Source organism: Pteropus alecto, unplaced genomic scaffold (genome assembly GCF_000325575.1).
Source record: "Pteropus alecto unplaced genomic scaffold, ASM32557v1 scaffold72, whole genome shotgun sequence".
In the NCBI taxonomy this organism is placed as follows: Eukaryota; Metazoa; Chordata; class Mammalia; order Chiroptera; family Pteropodidae; genus Pteropus; species Pteropus alecto.
This window is the reverse complement of record NW_006436811.1, coordinates 2891737-2911121: the sequence shown is the minus strand read 5'-3', so window position 1 is coordinate 2911121 and position 19385 is coordinate 2891737. Positions and strand designations below refer to the sequence as shown.

The 19385-nt window shown below is 36.1% G+C and overlaps 1 non-coding gene across 1 annotated transcript; it reads right to left on the bottom strand.

The window, feature by feature from the left end:
- Nucleotides 1-2454: 2454 nt before the first annotated feature.
- Nucleotides 2455-2573, bottom strand: LOC112481502. Its single transcript, XR_003046901.1, has one exon. It is a non-coding gene; the product is annotated as a 5S ribosomal RNA (ribosomal RNA).
- Between the last annotated feature and the right edge of the window lie 16812 nt (nucleotides 2574-19385).

The window sequence follows — 19385 nt, the reverse complement described above, 5'->3', positions numbered from 1 at the left end:
TTACTTGCTGCCCAAACCCACTAAAATAGTATTTAAGAAATAAATAGTAGATACGCAGAAGAAAAAAGAGAAGGAGAGCGGAGACAAGATATGTGAACAAAATTTTGGGAGATTTGATTTTTGTAACAAAATGCATGATTTAAAGAAAAGAAAGATGAACTTATCAGAAGAAATACAGGCAAATGGTCTCTTTCTTCCTTTCAGTAATAGGTCACCTCTCTTTTAGCTGGAAACGCGACTGCCTAGGTCTTACTGCATTTCTCAGCACTTTTTTCAGCTATATATATTCATTACATATAGTGATTAGAATGTAAGTAAAGTTACTTGTGTGAATCCCAGATCACGTTCTTTGAGAAGAAAGCTATTTACCCTTTAATTATGTTTTCACCATCCTTCTGTCTACCATTTGGATGATGTGCTGGTGGTGCAACATTCACCTGCAAGTGGATGCAGAGATGATGCAAAGAAATAAGATAGAAGAAACCTGGACGACCTCTGGGAGTAGAGCTACTATTCGTTTTGAACAGCTTTCCTGTTCTCTGGCTCTCTATGAAGGAGAGGTGATGGATGAGGCCAAAACGAATTGGATCTCCAGACCTCATTCGCCATTCCAGCAGAAAACACAAAGTTTATGCCTTTGAGAACCCGAATCAGAAATACAGTAAGTTCTCACTTAACGTTGTAGATGAGTGCTGTGAATTTCAGGGAAACGAGGTATGATAAAACCAGTTTTACCATAGGCTAATTGATATAAACAAAGTTTAAGTTTCTACCACATCAATGTTATAATGAAACAACGTATGAAACAAAGTTATTCAAGGGCCTGCTGTACTCTAAATAAGAAAAACCAGGGCTTAGCTGAGGGCAGGGGTAAAGCGAAATAGCAGATATTAACTGAAAGTTTCAAACTTAAAATTGTATAACTTCAGTCCCTTTACCTAGCTCTGCAGCAGGCTTGGGAAGACTCCTCTCTGAGGAAAATGATAAGCTGAAGAATAATGTCTACAAAAATTGATAGGTAGGTGTCTCTCAAAAAAAAAAAAAAAGATAATGTCTACAGTTGTATAAGAAACCTATGAACATCAAGTTTTTAACTTTTTAGTATCTTGTGTCTAAATATACAGTGGCAGTCAAGAAAAAGAACACCACAAACAGAGGGAGGATAACAAAACAAAGAAAACAGAAATAGGAACTCATAAAATACTAGAAAAACATAAAGAAAAAAACGATATTTTAAATCTGAAATTAATAGCATCTATATTAATGATTTAGTGCTGATTAATAATCTCAAGATTTAGTGGCTTAAAGCAACAATAAATATGTGTTATTTCCCACAATTTTTGTGGGTTGGGAGTTTGAGAGTAGCTTAGCAATGTGGTTCTGGCTCAGGATTCCTCATTGTGTTAGTCAAGATGTTGTCTAAAACTTCATTCATCTGATGGCTTCACTGAGGCTGTAGGACTCCTTTACATGGTTGGCTGGTTGCTGCCAATTGTTAACATGAGGCTTTAATTTCTCCTCCTATGGGCCCTTTCCCAGCGTTACTTGAATGTCCTCATGACTCTGGTGGCTGGTGTCCCCAGGTGGTCCAAGAGAAGCCAATACAGAAACTACAGTGTCTCCTATGGCTTAGCCTCAGAAGTCTGACAGTCACTCCCTCGATATTCTACTGGTCATACTGGTTAATCATTCTTCTTTGTGAGAGGGGTCTACACAGGTACAGATATGAGGAAACAAGAATCATCAGAGTTCATTTTGGAAAATGCCTACTGAATCATCTGTAGGAGATGGAGAAAAGGTGGAGAAAAAATAAGTTGGAGGGGAAAAAAAAAGGATAGCATATCCCAAAAAAGAAACTTTCTAAAAATAAAAATAAATTTTTGAAAATTTAAATTTTGATATTAAATAGTAAAAATTCAATGGAAATATTTTTAAAACTCCAGATATTAGAATTTTAAAGAATGTCTACATATTAGAACTAAAAGACAAAGAATTAGAAAATTTGAAGGAATGAGCTGATGATAAATTTTCTAGAAAGTTTCCTGCCAAGAATTTCTTCCATCCCTTTAATGCAGAAAACTCCTCCTGTCACAAGATAGAGTCTATTTCTACTCCCTTTGAAGCTGGGCTGGCTCTGGGATTCCCTTTGATCAATAGAATTTCGGAGCAGGAAGATCGAGTACTTATCTGCTAACTCTTCCCCTTTCTTATCTTTCAGCACTCCAGGCATTGAACTTATGAAGTGACTTTACAGTTCTAGGTTGTTATTGTCACTCTGGCCATTTACTGGGGAAGTTAGATTCCCCTCCACCACCACCACCCAGCAAAGAGGTGCTTTAATTTTTACTTTTTATTTTATTTTTTTTAAATTTTTTTTAGGCGAGGCAACCTTTCGTTGACCTCACAGATTACAAGGACCTTGTCGGTTTACAATCTCTTATTTTTTATTTGTTACGTCTACAGCACCTGGTCTTCCTAGGGGGTCTCCCATCCAAGTACTAGCCAGGCCCAACCCTGCTTAGTTTCCGAGATCAGACGGGATCGGGCTTGTTCAGGGTGGCATGGCCATAGGCTTAGAGGTGCTTTATACGAGTCTGGAAATGGAAGGATGTGAGAATTTCTGTGCGTTCACTAAAGCAAGACTTGGCTGCTGTAGATGCTCTGCTCTCTCTACAGTAGGTGCAGCGGAGGCCAGTTATCACTCCAAGGACTTCTGAGACAGATAGTTCTGTAAGGAGATTAGTAGATGATAGTGGCTGCTAAGAATCTTCGTCTTGTAAGCATCCCAATTTAGGAAGCAGATGGAACTGAAAAAATCTCTTGGAGAACACATAAATATTTCATGCAGTCCGTCCTTGCACCACTTAAATCTGCTCACCTAGGCCATTCCACTATTCGATAGGAACAATCATTTCAGATAATAGAAAATATTGTAAGATCAGAAAATCCCATGACCATCTACCCATTATCATAAGTCACTCCCATTATATAGTTTCCTTTGTAAGAGGCAATGCTGTGTTGGGATATTATGTTGTTGGATTTGTTATGCTAATGGTCATGAGCATCAAAGAGTGTAACTGGCAGAAGTAGGGAAGGCAAACCCATATCCACACTTCATTTTGATTTTTGTGACAGTAATCTCTGTTTTATCTAAAGTGCCTGATGTAATATACCTGGTTGCCTCGAGTAATAACGAAGAGCCAGCCTTGTTCTTGACTTCAGTGGTTGGATATTCTGCAGCAGGTAATTCAGCCTTTGCAATAGGCAACCCACATTTTTTGGCAAATACACAGTTTCCAGCCAGGCCACCATGGCTTATTTTGCAGGTAATGGGATAGCCAAGGCAAGAGACTTGGTAACATGCACAGTGCAAATCATTCATTACATACTTTTTAGGAACCTGCTTTTTGGTAAAATCACACTCAAAAAGGTCTTCACACTTAGTGCTCTCTCCCATAAGACCATCCACGTAACCCTTTTCCAAACATCCTTAACCCCAGTCTTCCATTCTTATTTCTTCCCAGTCATTATTCAGTACACAGCATTTCATGTACATCCATACAGTAGGCAATATTTCAACTCTGTAAGACATGGATGACTAAATATTTCACTCACAACTTTGTCCCTTGACATGTTTTAATTTGACTCCTATCTTTCAGGGCCACCTATGAATGGGGTATAACATAGCAGCAGCCTTTTCCTGATAATGTCAACGTATTGTGGAGTCCATCTGTGAGCCAGGCTTAAGTATCTTCTTCCGCTCTCAATTGGTCAAAAGTTACCCTCCTTAAGGACAGAGTTGTGAGTTGAAGGATAAACATCAGATAAACAGAAGTAAGTGACAAGGGAGTCTGGGCCATCTGTTCATTTAATTTACTTACACTTTCTGAATCTGCTTCAGCCTACACCTCAATGTGTCACTTCCATTAAGTATTTAATTGCTATAGCACCTGCTTAAACTTAGAACTAGCTGAATTCAAAATAACTTAGTTCATGGTAGAAAGTTTTGATTTCATAATCTGGTAGTGTTTCGTGGTCATGTGACCAGACAGAAGCAGTTGCTCAGATAAAAGTAGTTGTTGGCATATGCATATAAAACTTTACTTTACAAACAGAGGGTAATTCTCTGCTGTGGTAGGCATGGCTTTGCTCCAGGACACTGTGATTGTCCCAGATCTAGAGACTCAATACAGCATCCTTGTCTACCACCAATTCCTCTAGCATAAATTGGTCAATGCATAAAATGACTACAACAGCAGGGTAACCTGCTCTAAACATAGGATTTTTAAACCTCATTTAATCTTGACAGTATTAAGAATCTCCTGATCAATGATTTAGAGCTGTAGTCTCCAGCAATGTGCGTATTGCATCCATAATGCAAAGAAACTTATCAAGCACAGTGGCTCTTTCTTAGTGTCATATCGTTTTATAAGCAATAACTTGTCTTTATTTTAAAGCAAGATATCCGAGAATGCACTGGATCTCTGAACCACTAAAATTTATTTAATATAGCAGGCCTCTAATTTATATGGATTTATTACCACCTTCTGGTGCTATTTCACTGTCATGACTCTCACTTAAATATAAGATACCTGTTGTGGCTACAGTAACAACGACAAACTCTCTTGCAATTCTACCAATCCTATAATCAGATTTTTGGTCTGATTTTCAACAGAATCTGGGGACTGAAAAAAAAATTAAAAGTATTAAAATCTATCACAGAGGTTTTTTGGATTTGCAGCCTACCTTAAAGTGACAATTGGCTTTTTATAAGATCTCCAAAGCCATTAAAAAAATCATACTACGTTAGAAATGTTTATTGGCCTTATACTGATCAATTGCACTCGCTTACACTTACACCTCAAGTGAAAACATGACTAACTGACGTAATTGAATGCATAGGGTCATTGACACCTTAACTTTCCGTAAGTCTTATTTCATTCAGTGTCAAGAGCACTCTAAAATCCATCCTGCAGATTGACTTTCCAGGGCCATTCCTGGTCAACTGTTTCAGCCCAAGTTCCCTTGAAGATGTGGCTTTTGCTAAGATTTGCCTGCTAATGCTATGTTGGTGGATGAAATTCCAGTCACGAAATGAAGATAAAAGTGGAAGTGTAGCATGGGTGAAGAGAAAGCATATACAAGATTTGTTACTAAATGGTCCCAGCTTCAGAAGATATCACGTGCAGGCTTGGAGTTAGGAGCTACTACAACTCCCAGGTTGGAGAAATAACAGAGGCTGGCTAATCTTTAATCCAGAAGAGGTGAGATAGCCAGTAGTGTCCAGAGGTTAGTGATGAGTCAGAGGAAGTTGCTGTGGTCACACCCTCTATTGGTCAAAGGACAGAGAAAGAAAGTGAAACTTAGTGAATCTAGGTAGGTGCATAAACTGGGCTCAATAACATAAATTATAAAGACTAAAAATAAATTCTGAACATTACTCATGGAATAATATATACATTTTTTTTTTATTGTTAGATTACTCCACTCATATGCGGATTAATGGTAGCTATTGGTACCACTTTCTTCAAATATTCTGTATACCAGAAATTTAAATACATTTTCTTTAATCTTTGCTTCAACTATAATACAAATATCATTATTTCCAGTTTAGAGACACCGCAACTGAAACTAAGAGAGATGAAATGACATGCTGTTCTCAGATAATTAGTGTTTGTGATTCTAACCTAAGTCTGTCTGAGTTCAAATCGCATGCTTTTTCTCCTACTCAGTGACAACTCAAAACAAACTGTTGCTGGTTCATTGTTTTGTAGTATTAAAAATAAGTCGTGAAAATCTATTTTATGCTGATAAAACTTATAGAATGAGCATGGCATAAGTTATTGTTCTTATTTTACAAGTAAGAAAGCTGGACCAGAGTGGCTGAGCATCGTAGTCATGTACACACTCCCAGGGAGCACAAGTTAAGGACATACTTCTGTCACCCATCTGAAAATTTAGTAAATCGCCACAAGGACTCCAGGAACACAGAAACAATTTTAAAATGTGGCTCTACTTTATACTATGCACCACATTTGCCAAAGCTCATTCCTCAGTTCTGCCTGCTAATTTGATTATTTTAATTTGATTTTTTTTTTCAAAGAAGATGGAATTCTATGAATAAATGCCATAAAATCGGCTTTATTTAGAAAGCATTCTTATTAACGGAAACACACACAATAAATATAGTAACTCTGTAAATTCTTTTGCAATAATTACTAAATTAGTTTTCTCTTGTTGCATTAACAGAAAGTTCTAGATGTAACAAGGTGGTCTGTGGTAATAATATAATTGATTTAGGGGTTGGTAGTTGAGGTATGCAAGTATAAATGTGTGCTCTAGAGGCAGACAGACCTAGGTTCTAAACCCTGTACTGTCATTTAATAACTATGAGACAGTTGAAATTAATTAGCCTTTTCCAATCTCAGTTTTCAAATACGCAAAATGGAGATTTTTAACTGTCATGTGAAATGGAAATGTTCAACTAGAGTCAACCAACAGTGACATTTGCAATGGGATTAGTCAGTGCTTTAGTTCCAGATTCCTCCGCACCTGGCAGTCCTATGATTTGATTTCAATATTTTAAATTCCTATTTTATTGTTTATATATCTTAGAAAGGGCAAGTGTTTATTCATTTTACTATCACTCCTCTTATAGTCCCACAAAATCGGACATTAGTAAGGTTAACTTTGAGTTAACCTTAATTAATCTGAAAATGCCGAATACCCACATGAATTAAACCCTGTTTTCATCATGAGTCACTTACTAAAACTAAAGAGCTGCTTAAGGTTGTAGAAAACATTAATTAATTATCTATCAAAAGTGAGAGTCCAGGGGTATTTAAACTCTTGGCATTTCAATAGCAGACGGTGTTTAACTCAAATCATTAAACTGAGTTGTTTTATGATTGAGAATGCAAAAAAAAATGAGCTCTTGACTATGAGAAAGAAGTAACATGACACAGGAGAATGACCCTATTCCCCATTTTTGTGGCAGCATGTGCAGTGTGTTGCTGTGAAGTGAATAAACAAAATCACATGTGGGGAAAGGCAACAGCTGTCTCCATAAAGTCTTTGGCCTCCTGCTGCCCTCCATCCTAGAGGCAGACGTGGTGGGTGATGGCTGCTCACCATGCTATACTTTATTGCTTCATTGACTGTGTTGCAAATGCTGACAACAGTTTACCAGCCGCAAAGAAATTATTTGATTTACTCAAGTTCTTTTGCTACCATTCCAGAGTCTTGCATGTCCTTGGTTAAATGGTGCCCTTATAAAATTGCAAGGCAAAAAATAAACTGTTTCCCCCTTAACCAAATAGATATAGTGCTGTGATGTGAAATTACTGAAAAAAAAAAAATGTGATTTGGGGAAATTACAGTTCCTTGTTTAGTATGTATTGTGCATGCCCTACAGCCTTCCCTAACCAGTAGCTCCCAATTTCATTTAAATTGTAATGATTTTCTTTAAGGACAATTAAGTTGCCTAAGAGCAGTGCATGCATACTAATGCTACAGAGGCAAGGCTCAGTGTAGAAGAGAGTAATAACTGTTTATTAATATGATAATTAAGTGTTAATGCTTAGCAACCTAATGATATCTGTTAAATAACTTACATTTTGGAGCCAAATCCTGGCAAATGGAATTCTATTAAAAATAACAAAATGCAGTGAATATAAAAATAAATGATGCTAATCTGCCATTAAATCACATATATTTTCTGATTTGCATCTCATATGAGAGAAGTCTCCTATTCTCTCTTTACTACCAACTATGTGAAACCAGTATAATTATCTATGCTTATTTCTGAGTATTTTGTTTGTGGATAAAAAGAAGGAGAATTAATAAAACCTAGAGATAAAGATGAATTCCATTTTAGAATGTTCTTTTAAAACTATCTTTTTAAAAGTATGCATTTTCTAGATTTTAAAAAAATTCTAAAATAAGAAAATAAAACATCCAAAATTTTAACATTTCCTATGAGTCCTCATTCTCCAGCCTTAAATTATCTTTCAATTCTTTCTAGACTATTCCATAATGACTATTTCCAATTTCCCCAGTATTATCTGAATTTTTTTCTTTTTGTAAAACTCACTTTAAAATTTTAAAATCTATATTCTTAAATTTGTCCATTCTTAATATAACAGAGGTCTAGCCAATGCTAATTTTTGGGAGAACAAATAGAAATTGTCATTGTACTCATAAAATGAATAACGGGGAATATCTGTTCTGCAAGCGTGAGGTCATGCTTCTATAAATGTAATAAACAAAACGTTCATGTGTTGCTTTCTTTGGAAAGTTGGCAACTCCCTAAATTGAAATGAGTCATCACAGTATCTTATTTATTCATTGAGTGATATTTGGTCTCTGATCTACAGTCTGAACCCAGCAATCAAAGGAAAATATCCCATCCAAAGCCCCATTCCTGAAATCCTGTTTTTTCTTGCACTCTCTCAGACATCTCTTTTCACTGTTTTCCTGTCCATGTGGTAAAATGTGCCCAAATCGACAAATCGACTGAGTAGAGTTTTTAGAAAGAAGACAGGATGCCTGGTGAAGTTCTTTCCAGAGAGTGCGGCATGTATGAATGTTGGTAGAAGTAAAGGAGAAATCAAATACCTAGTGAATCAAATAAAAATGAGGACTAGGGACATTCATTGGATTTAATCACAAAGAACTTCCTAATGGCCTTTAAAAGGGAAATATTCTTAGAATATTATGATCTAAGTCAGACTGCAATGGACTGAAGTGTGGATTGGAGTAAATTAAATCATAAAGAAATTAAAATTAAAAAAATAATTTTCATGAAGCTTGGCTATAAAGAGAGGAAGAGATTTATGGCATTAGCTAAAGAAAATATAGAAACAAGGACTATTTTAAAGATAAGAGTATGTGTTTACTTAAATATGTTTAGATGATTAAAGAAATGCTCAGGAGAGATGGGTTGAAGGTTAGCAGGAAAGGAGGAAGAAGTGATGAAACAAAATCCCTGAAGAAGTAGGAGATGAGACTTAGAACAAATAGAAATATTGGCCTTGAATCCTATAGGAGTACTTCTGTCTCCGAAACTGAGGGAAGTGGAGTGAGGTGTTGTATTTGTGTTGTGAAGGCAGGAATCTCACGTTGAATCACCTCAAATTTCTCAGTGAAATAAAATAAATAAAATAGGAGCACTCTTGTCTAACCTTTTCTTTACCACAAGGAGTTTTTGTTTGGTATATTTCTCCTCAATATTCTAAGCAATGGAGATTTTAAAATACAGACTTTCGCACGGCACACCTGTCATTATTCTCCTTCAGTCTGCAGACCTCTCAACCTCAAAGTTGTAGCTGGTTCAGTTAGTCTTTCCCATTTCCAACTTCTGGCTCAAGTTATTGTCTGGTGTCTTCCTTTTGGATCTCTAGGGTAGCGAGAGATTCTTTTCTTTTTGGCCCCAGGTTCATCTTTTTGGCCTCTGATCAAAATTATACTGATGTACTGTCTATCTCCTTGCAAACTTGGCTTATATCAATAATGCTAACTGGAGAAGGCTTCTGTCTCTTGGCTAACTTTTCTATTCGGAAAGGAGCACAAGCCCTGTTCCCTCTATTAAAGCATGCCAGATATTCTATTTTTGAACTTTTTCTGCCTGACTTTGGCTCTTCGCGTCTTATCTTTTATAAAGTGTAATAAAGATGAAAAAATGAAGATAGAGAAGATTGCTTTCGTAAATGCTAGTTAGCTATTTATGTTGAGGAGTTTGGACTTTTATTAATATTCTTAGAGCTTAGAAGTCTTTTGTTCCATGGGGCATGCTTCCTGAGCAACAAGTGCAAAGATAGGATCAGAGCTATAGAAAGAAAGATTGAGAGTTTGATTAATTTGGAGTTTAAATGACTTCTGTTTTGATTTAATGATTGAGTAGATTAGACTTCGTGTGCAAGGACAGCCATGTGAGAGTGGTAAGGACAACACATTCCAATAGAAAGGTTGTGAAGGTCATTGGTGGGAGCAGACGTAGGTCAGGAAAAGCTAGAGCATCAAGAGGTTTGAATGAAGATACAGCACATAATCGAAAGATTTCCTTGTAAGCCTAATTAGTAAACACTTGTGTCAGTGTTCAGGATAGGTAGATTGATATCTAATAGGTAAGTTTACTAAGAGACTAAGTGTACACACAAATTTATCCTTCAGTGCCAGATGTTTGTGTTGCATTTATTGTATTTTTAGCTTAATAAGATTACCTAATATAATTTCATGCCAGCATAGTTATAAGAAATCACATGCACTGCCTAGTCCAAGGAGGTAAATGACTCTAAGTGAACCATAGTATGAGGGAGGTCTAAGACACAAAACCAGGAAGCTTCACACCAGTGGAGGCATTATGATCGCTTTTATTTCATAAGAAAACAGACTATAAACTACGGATTTCAAGATATCAGATTGAGCCCACATAGTTACATTTCTCTCTTTTAGGTATCATTGAAATCATCAACTAAATATGATAAATTTTATAACAGGTCTGAAAAAAAAAACAGTGCTATCACTGGAACAAAACTTGGATTAATCTTTGTAATGGAGAAACCAAATGGGACTAGATCAAGGAAAAAGCCATTTGGTTTCAAAGAACAGTTGATTAAACATATCAGAAGAGGGACAAATGAAACAAGTGGACTTATTTCCCCCTCCAAAAAAAATCACCAGTTTGAACTTAGGAGGCATCAGTATTACCTGTGAGTATGTGCCTCTTCACACATCTTTATGTGTGTGCTTGTGTGCCTGTGTGTGGGGAGATTAAAGAAGTCTGAAAATGTCACCAGGGCTAAAACTGACTTACATTCTTGAAGGTTATTTGGTGAGTTAAGTGAACAGTCCAAGATGGAGCATCCAGTACAAAAGAGTAGGGAAGCAGTTTTCCAATTAAGCATTGGATTGTGATTACCTCAATAAATACAGAAGGAAAACCATCGGTAAAGTAGTGAAATCTCCAAATCAGACAAGTATCCACATTACCCGCTTTCCTATGTTCTCTCATAACTGCATTTAGACTGAAAGGTATCCTCAATATCTCACAGACAGAAGATGAAAGACTACTGAGATTATTGAGCAGTAGACAGAGGTTAGATCAAAGATGGAACCCCGTTAGCATCGTTCACCGAGTGCAGACAGATACTTAAGGAAAGTGCAGAAGTGGCTCTGCCCACCCACTTCTGTCATCAGAGAGGGACCCACCCCAGGACTCATTTGGAGAAATCTTCGAGCATAGGAAGAGAATTCAACTGATAAGCAGCCAAAAAATTTCCCTATGCTGCTCATGTTCTCAATAATAAAAATAAATAAATAAAATTAAAAAAAATATTAATATAGTGCAATAGTCCAAACTCATAAATGCCACATTCTCTCAACCCACCGTTATAAAACTAGAAATTAACAACAGAAGCCAAACAAAGCAAAACAATTAACCACTCAGAAAGTTAAGAGCACTTCTTAAAAGTCTGGGATCAAAAACTAATTTGAAATTAAACTACAAAACTACACTACAAGGGGACTTTGCAGAATGAAAACTAGCATGCCCTTCAAAATCCCAGAGAGGCCCTGAGCTGAAAGTCAGCACCTGCCATGGAGGGCCAAAGTAAGAAGCAGAGCTGAAAACCAGAGGACTAATTGAAGGACCATGAAAAGGAGCAACTGTGCCAAATGCCTGTCACCATTCCACCGGTACGCACACACACACACACACACACACACATGCACACACACTCACTCACACATAGTAACTTCTGATGAAAGGAAAAGTGATTCTTTAAAGAAATTGGAATAATAATCATGTGAGAGCAAAGTGAGAGTAAGGTTTCTAATAGTATTAGAGCCTCAGAAAGAGCCCTCTCCATTCTGGGAATCCTAGAGCCCCCTCCTGAAAGAGCTAACTGTCTGTTCACCATAAATCAAAGATTGCTAGTTAATCTCAACTTTCCGCACATATCAGGGTCCCTGCAGATTTGCCAATTAGGGGTGTTGAGAAATTCTGAACATATAACAGAATAAGAAACGCATACCACCCTCCCAGTACTTAATTATTGAATAAAAATGGACAACCGGAAATTACCAGATAGATATATTAAAAAAACACTCGTAGCATGAAAGGTAATAACCAGGATCAAAACAACAAAAGCTGATTCCCGAGAAATCTGTAATTGAAATGACAGTATTTAAAAGTATCTAATTAGTATCTCCAGAGAGATTAGGGCAAAAAAAAAAAAAAATGTTATGTCTTCAACACAAACATAGAATGCCAAGGAGGAGAAAAAAGGTTCAGAGAACAAACTATGTAAGAATATGCATTTATGTGCAAAACATGAGAGATTTATTGTTTTATCCATTCGACAATTACTTATGGGATGTCTACTACATTTCATTGTGTCCTGCAACTTCTCCCCACGCTCTCTGACAGCTGAAAATTGTTTAACTGAAGACCCATGCTGAGAATTCATGTTTAAAATGCCAATATGACTGAGACATGAAAGAACATTTCTAAAATGCCCAATAATGTACAAATGATAAAAATCAAAATATTAGATGAGAGAAGCCGGGCACTAGAGGGAGTACATACAGTGAAATCATGACTCAAATAATAGAAATGAAGTAAAGAATATATATACTGAAGAAATTTGCTTCCACCAAGCTGTCTTTGGCCCAGCTGTGGGCGTGGTGAGTGGCGCAAGCTCTGTCTCACACCTGGATAGGTTTCTAAACACCGCATCCGGGCTTCCATCCCATGTGTACTGAACCAGAATCTCCAGGGGGCGGGGCCCTAGCAAAAAACCTTGGTCCAATCAGGAACAGAAGAAAGGAATGGAAAGGAAAGGAAGAGGAAGTGGGTGGGTGGATTTGTAGGCACTCAGATCAACACCTGGATTTTACAAAGGGAAACCAGCTGCAAGAATGCTTGGCTCACCCAGACCTCCAGGATCCAAGGCTTCAGTGCTTCCTCGGTGCGGGTGAGTCCCTCTGTTTTTGCTGTACTTCTTCCGCCCTCTTTTATAGTATTCTGAAATGCAAATTCTGAAAGGAGGGAACTGATTGGTATTATGTTGGAGCACTTACCTTGTTTTTCTGGCCTTCAGTCTGTTTGAAATGGAGACATTGATTCCTATCACACATAGTGCTGCCGTGAGTATTTGGTAAAATTGCAATATAAGAATATCTAGCATAGTGCATCCCGCTGGGAACTAAAAAGGAACTATTAATACTGGTGAATTTGTAGCTGTTGTTGACAAATATTATAGCCATTTTTATGACTTTTATCTTCAAATATTAATCACATTGCCTTTCCTCTGAAAATATTTAAGAATGCCATATCAATACAACTACTATGGCTGCTATTTTTTTTTTTTTTTGTCATTACTCTAGAACTCTTTAGTTGATTATCAACACGGATAAATTGTATAGGACAATATGCTTAAGATAATATATAATCATAATTGAGGACTTTTTTTTTTAATCAATAGGAGAAATTATAAGGAATTGCTGACAGATGTTAGAGTGTATAAAAACCACCAGTAAGACTTTTAAAGAACACAGGTGCCCCTCCTTGATTTTCTGATTTGGGCCTTGGAGTAATTCGTGAGGAACCCACATTTACTGATTTCACACTTGGGGAATCACTTCTTGCATATGAATTGTTGAGGAATTAAAATATCTTGGTGTGTCTCTGAGTCAGCTATTTCTGGTTGAACCATTTATTACATCTTAAACTATTAATAGCATTTAATATCCCCATCTTTACTCTTATTTTAATTCAGAAGGAAGAAAGTTCTGCTGTAGGGAAGTCAATTAAACTACTCATTACTATAAGTATGATGAAGGTAGAAAAATTTTATATTACCATAATTCTGTAAGGTACTTGTAGGCAGATTTAAGAGAAAGTTTAGCAGAATATTTATGGTGTGTACAACTTCTCAGGTGTAACTGTGAGTAAATCTGCAGTTGGGTGTACTTGATTAGTGCTTGTGCTGTGGCTGTGATGGCTCAATACACAAAAATGGGCTGAAATGAGATGGGAAAGGGTTGAATGTAGTCATTTCAGGTTTTTGTTTGGGGTTCTATAAAAGCAAAGTCATTTACTTCAACTTTCAATTGGTTTTGCTACCCAGAAACCATTAGTTCATTTATTTATTCAGTAAATAGCTACTAAGTACCTACCATGTGCCAAAGAATATATGAGATTAATCTTATTTACACAGAGGCTTTTCAGTGAAAATTTACAGAGTTCAACTCTGTCCCAACCTGAGAATAACATTACTATTGGAAGGCAAAACTCAGTACAACTACTTGCATTTGAAAACTACTTCAAATTCTCTTTGCAATTCTGTCCCCCAGGAAAGCACCAGTGATTGGACTGGTTCTAGAATTTTGCATTTATGAACTTCAGCCAGTTACATTCAAATTATCAGTTCGTCAACACATACAGCCCCACACGTGATTTCATTCTAATCTTTAGTTTGATTTACTTATCAAAGGATTCACTCCATTTTAAAGCTTCTTTTACTTTTCCATAGGTCATTTTACAGAGGGCTCCAGAAGAAGCCTACAAATCTTTCCTAACATGTTCATTATTTTTTCTTACCAAAGAAAAAAAGCATTTCAGAACACTTTGACATAAGAATAATATTTACTTTTTCCTAATAATTCCAGACATATTTATTTTGGAAAAATAGAGATAAGATTTAACTATGATAAAATATAATAACTAAGTCAATACTAAGTAATATAGTAAATTAAATTATGTATGACTGGTAAAGTTGTTCCACAAAAAAATTTGAAAAGATTTAGTATTCTGATTTTTAAAAATTATTCATAGTTTTAAATATAAAATATATGTGCTTTCCTTTAAAAAATTCAGTGTTATGCATCTGTCAGAAATATTTTACCATTATTTCTATAGAAAAATCAGATTTGATTTATATCATTCTGATTTAAATTACTTTTTATGGGTCTGTGACACACCTTATGTGTCAAAACTATTCTTGCCTCAATTTTTCCTTCTTTTTCTTTTTTCTTTTTTTCTTTTTTTGGCAAACCCAACTCGGCTTGTTATTTTTTCAAGGATATCCACATTATAAGACTTGTATCATCTGAGGAAAACAGAAAGTAAACTTTGAAATGACCTGAAAAGATTACAATGGCTGTCTGAATGCAGTGAGGTACAAGTAATAAAACCAGTGGAAGGAAATAAAACTGATTAGATATATAGATAGTAATCTATTAATGAAAAAATAAATCAGTTCAAAGAAGATCTAGAATAGATAATGGGAAGTAGAGTGAATAAAGGCTTTCCAGACAGAAAGTCATTTTGGTGATAAGTTGATTCTAGTAATTAGAAATTTTGATACTGAAAAAAAAAAGCAACAATCAAATATAAACAAGGAAATGATGGTGGCTCGAGGGTTATGACTGGCTTGCAGAATAAATACTGTGCCCCACCGAAAGTCACCTTCTTGGTTATAGAATAGTCTAAATAACTACCCTATTTCAGTGAGTCAAGGATTAAAAATGTGAAAGGATTCATGAGAAAAGTCAATTTGAGGAATGAAAAAAGTTCACAGGTACCCAAATGGGTAAGAACTGTTCCAAAAAGAGAAATTATTCAAACCAAGAGAATACATGATGGAAAGGCATAATGAAAATGCTGTAATATGTGTAGCAGTTTAGAGAGCTCTACCTTTTTCAACTTCTTTCATTTGATCTCTACATCTACTAAGCAGGAGACATGAAGAAGATAAAATCCCTTCAACACATGAAAAGGCTTACTCTCACAGAGGCTAAATTTTCCAGACTGTCTTTGTATTTTTCTAAGATGCACTTATAATCCAGCATCTTGTTTTGTTCCTCTCCTTTTGATTTCTTCTTCTATGACTTTTTTTTCTCAGAAAACAAATATGACAATATAACGATATTATTCTCCTAGATATCTTATGCCTTCCTTCCAGCAGAGTAAAATTGAATGGCATCAATGAGTGTTGTCTTCTACTGACACATGATGCAGAGGGGCTTCCAAGCTAGAGTTATATGCCATGTCTTTGTGTCTGAGTTGCTTTCTTTCTGTACTCCAGCCTCTTTCTAAATTTTGAGGTGAAGATTTTTTCCTTTAAACATCTGTTACGTGTTGAGATTGCTAATAAATTACTTCCTCTCTTTTCTACCTTCTAAATTAATAGGCAGACATAAAATGGTGGTGTTCAAAGTGAACATGTCATAAACAGAAATGCTGGAGAAAGCAGCTCACCTCGCCCACAGTCTTGACACAGCCCACTTGAGGATAAATTTGAATCTATAGAGCAGAAATATTTGCACAAATCACTGTCTCTCTCTGCCATGGATAGAGAGGGAAGGAAAACAGAGCCTTTCTAATTGAAGTCCTCCCACATCAAGAATGAGATTACTTTCAGCTTTGAATAAATCCAAGTAAGTGGCTAAAACATAATAGACGTTTAAATTCTTTATCACTAAATTCTAGGTAGTACGAGTTTGTTAGGACAGCTCTAAGATCCTGAGGGATCCAGTACTTTCTAACTTGAGTCTCTTTCATTTTTTGTACCTGAATTTCATTTTGTGTTTGGAGAAAACTCTTTCTTGAGCCACTCCATCCGCCAGCAAACAAATGGGAAAGACGAGGGGAGGATATGTTCCCTTCAAGGAAACCTACCTACAGTTGCACACACCACTTTATTCTATAACATGTTGGTCAAAACTAAGTCACTTTTAGAACTTATTTGTAAGAAGACAAGAAAATGGAGTCTGTCCTGTGCATTCATGCTCCAAGTTGAAATTTAGGGTTTTATTACAGAGAAAGACAGGGAGAACTCATGGAAAGCCAAACTCATAGAAACAGACTGGAATGGTGGTTATCAGAATGGTTGAGGATGGAGAAATTAGGGGATGTTGGTCAAAGGGTACAAACTTGTAGTTAGAAAATGAGTGAGGTCTGGGGATCTAATGTACACCACTTGATTACAGTTAATAATATTGTATTATATGTACTTGAAAGTTGCTGCTAAGAGTAGATCTTAAATGTTCTCACCACAGAAAAAGAAATGGTAATTATGTGACATTATTCAGATGTCAGCTAATGCTATGGTGGTAATAATTTTGCAATATGTAAGTGTATTAATCAACACATAGTGTACCTTATACACAATTAAATGTTAATTGCAATTCAATAAAGCTGTACCAAAAGGCTTAGGAAACATTTTGCTTCTATAATACACATTGGCCTTGCAAAGCTATGTATTACCATTTGTTGTTGATTTTAAATAATTATTTAGCATGCACTCTTTTGTCCGGAAGGGTAGTTCTTTTCATTCCCGCCAGCAAAACGACATAGTCGTTGTGTACATCTTTAGGTCTACCACAAACGTAGTAACACTCATGAATTAGAACAGGTAGGGGTATAGAGGGGCCAGACAGGTATAGTGGGTAATAGTTATTTGCCTGCCAGTTAGCCAATACCCTTATTATTGTGTTAACAGCACCTCAATATTTCTTCACCCCCCGCCCCCCCCCACCAGTTCATATACTTTAGATTTCCGCTCTTGTCACTTTCTCCCAGATTCCAGGAGAGGGAAGGAACCTAGGACCGGTTGAATGTGGAGTTCCATTCCCCCTGGCCATAGGGATGGGCATGGAGCACAAGACAGATCAATAGAATCCATTCAGAAATATTTAGAAAGCAGAATTATGTGTCAGAGGTACAACAGAATCCTGCTGGATCTACAGCCAGGACACCCCTGAGACTTTGAGACTTTTATGTTACATAAACAAATTGCATTTTTATTTTGGCTAAGTATCAGGGTTTCATTCTGTTTGCTTGTTTGTTTTTTGACTAAGTTTAAGCCAGATTGAGTTAGTTTTTTTGTAACTTTTTCCTTAAAAAGTCTGGACAAGGTGGAGGTCAGATGGTTAGAATCTTATTTTAATTTACTATAATTGAACAATAACATTTGATATGAATGTGGGCTGACCTAGTGACAGTCTTCTAAAGTAAGAGTGAACAGAGATAAGAGTGATGGGTTGTCCCTTAATTTATGAAGAGTTGTAGCTTTTGTCATGCATACTTTTTCACACTCTCATGCTCGCTTGTTCTGAGAGAAACCACTAGCCATGTTTGACCTGCCCAATGGAGAGGCACAAGTAGGAAAAACCGATAGCCAACAAGGACCTAAAGTCACGTGAGTGAGCTTGGAAGGGGCTTTTCCCCTAGTCCAGCCTTGAGGTGACTGTAGCCCCAGCCTACACCTTCATCTCAGAGTTGAAATACACAGTGAACTTCAAGACCCAGCTAAGTTGCACCAACATTTCTGAACTGCAGAAACTGCTAGAATAATGTTTTGTTGTTTTAAGCTGCTAAATTTAGGGGTAATTTGTCATGCAGCAATTGACAACTAATAAAATTGAATAAATTCCAAATAGATTAACCAGAAAATACACATTTATTTAAAAAAAAGAAAAAACTTTAATTGGCATGATTATATTTATCAAGAATAATTTATTAGCAAAATTTAAAGTATTCATGCATGGTTTCTGGTGTAATACAAACACCTTGAATAGTACAAGTTTTCAAAAAAGAAAGGAAAGGAAAGAAAGAGAAACTGGTTCAGACAACCAGCAATTTCTACTACTCTCACCATCAACTTCTTACCAACATGCTCCTGGAGGGGTCGAGCAGCATTAACTTATTTATTCTTGATTTTTCCTTTCTCTGGCCAGTAAATTTTGAACTGAGTTTTTACTCTTGCTTAGTTTAATTAATGCAAGTGTATTTTTTTTTCCTGCTTTTACTTTTCATTTCTTTGCTTCATTAGGTGTGGAGAATAGGAATGTTATGGCATTGTGTTTACTCTGCTGTCTTCGTCAGCTTTCTTTGATTTATGCCACTCTGCTCACTCAAGACGCTATCTCGTCTTTCAGGCATGTGAAATCTTCTCTCACTCTATAAATTTAAGGAAAGAAGTATACATGTAATATGTTCATATATATATATAAATGATAATTAAATTATCATTTTAGCTGTGGTGGCAGTTACAAAAAGAATACATAATTTCCAGATTATTGATTTGTCGATTGTCAATGAACTTTTAAAGTGCATGCATCTTCTTTTCTCATACTGAATTAAAAGCTGCTTGTGGTCTGAGATCATGTATCTTTCTTAAACCCCAAATGTTCTCAGCTATGTAAAGATAGGGATTCAACAAATATTCGTATAAATATAAGTAAATAATAACAGACGAGATGAGAAAATGGGTTCAGGTAAAAAGGAGACTAGGAAAGGGGAAGGAAACATGGATGAATAATATATCTTAAATTTCATGAAATACAAATATTTGCTGTACAAGTAAAAATAGGCTAGACCA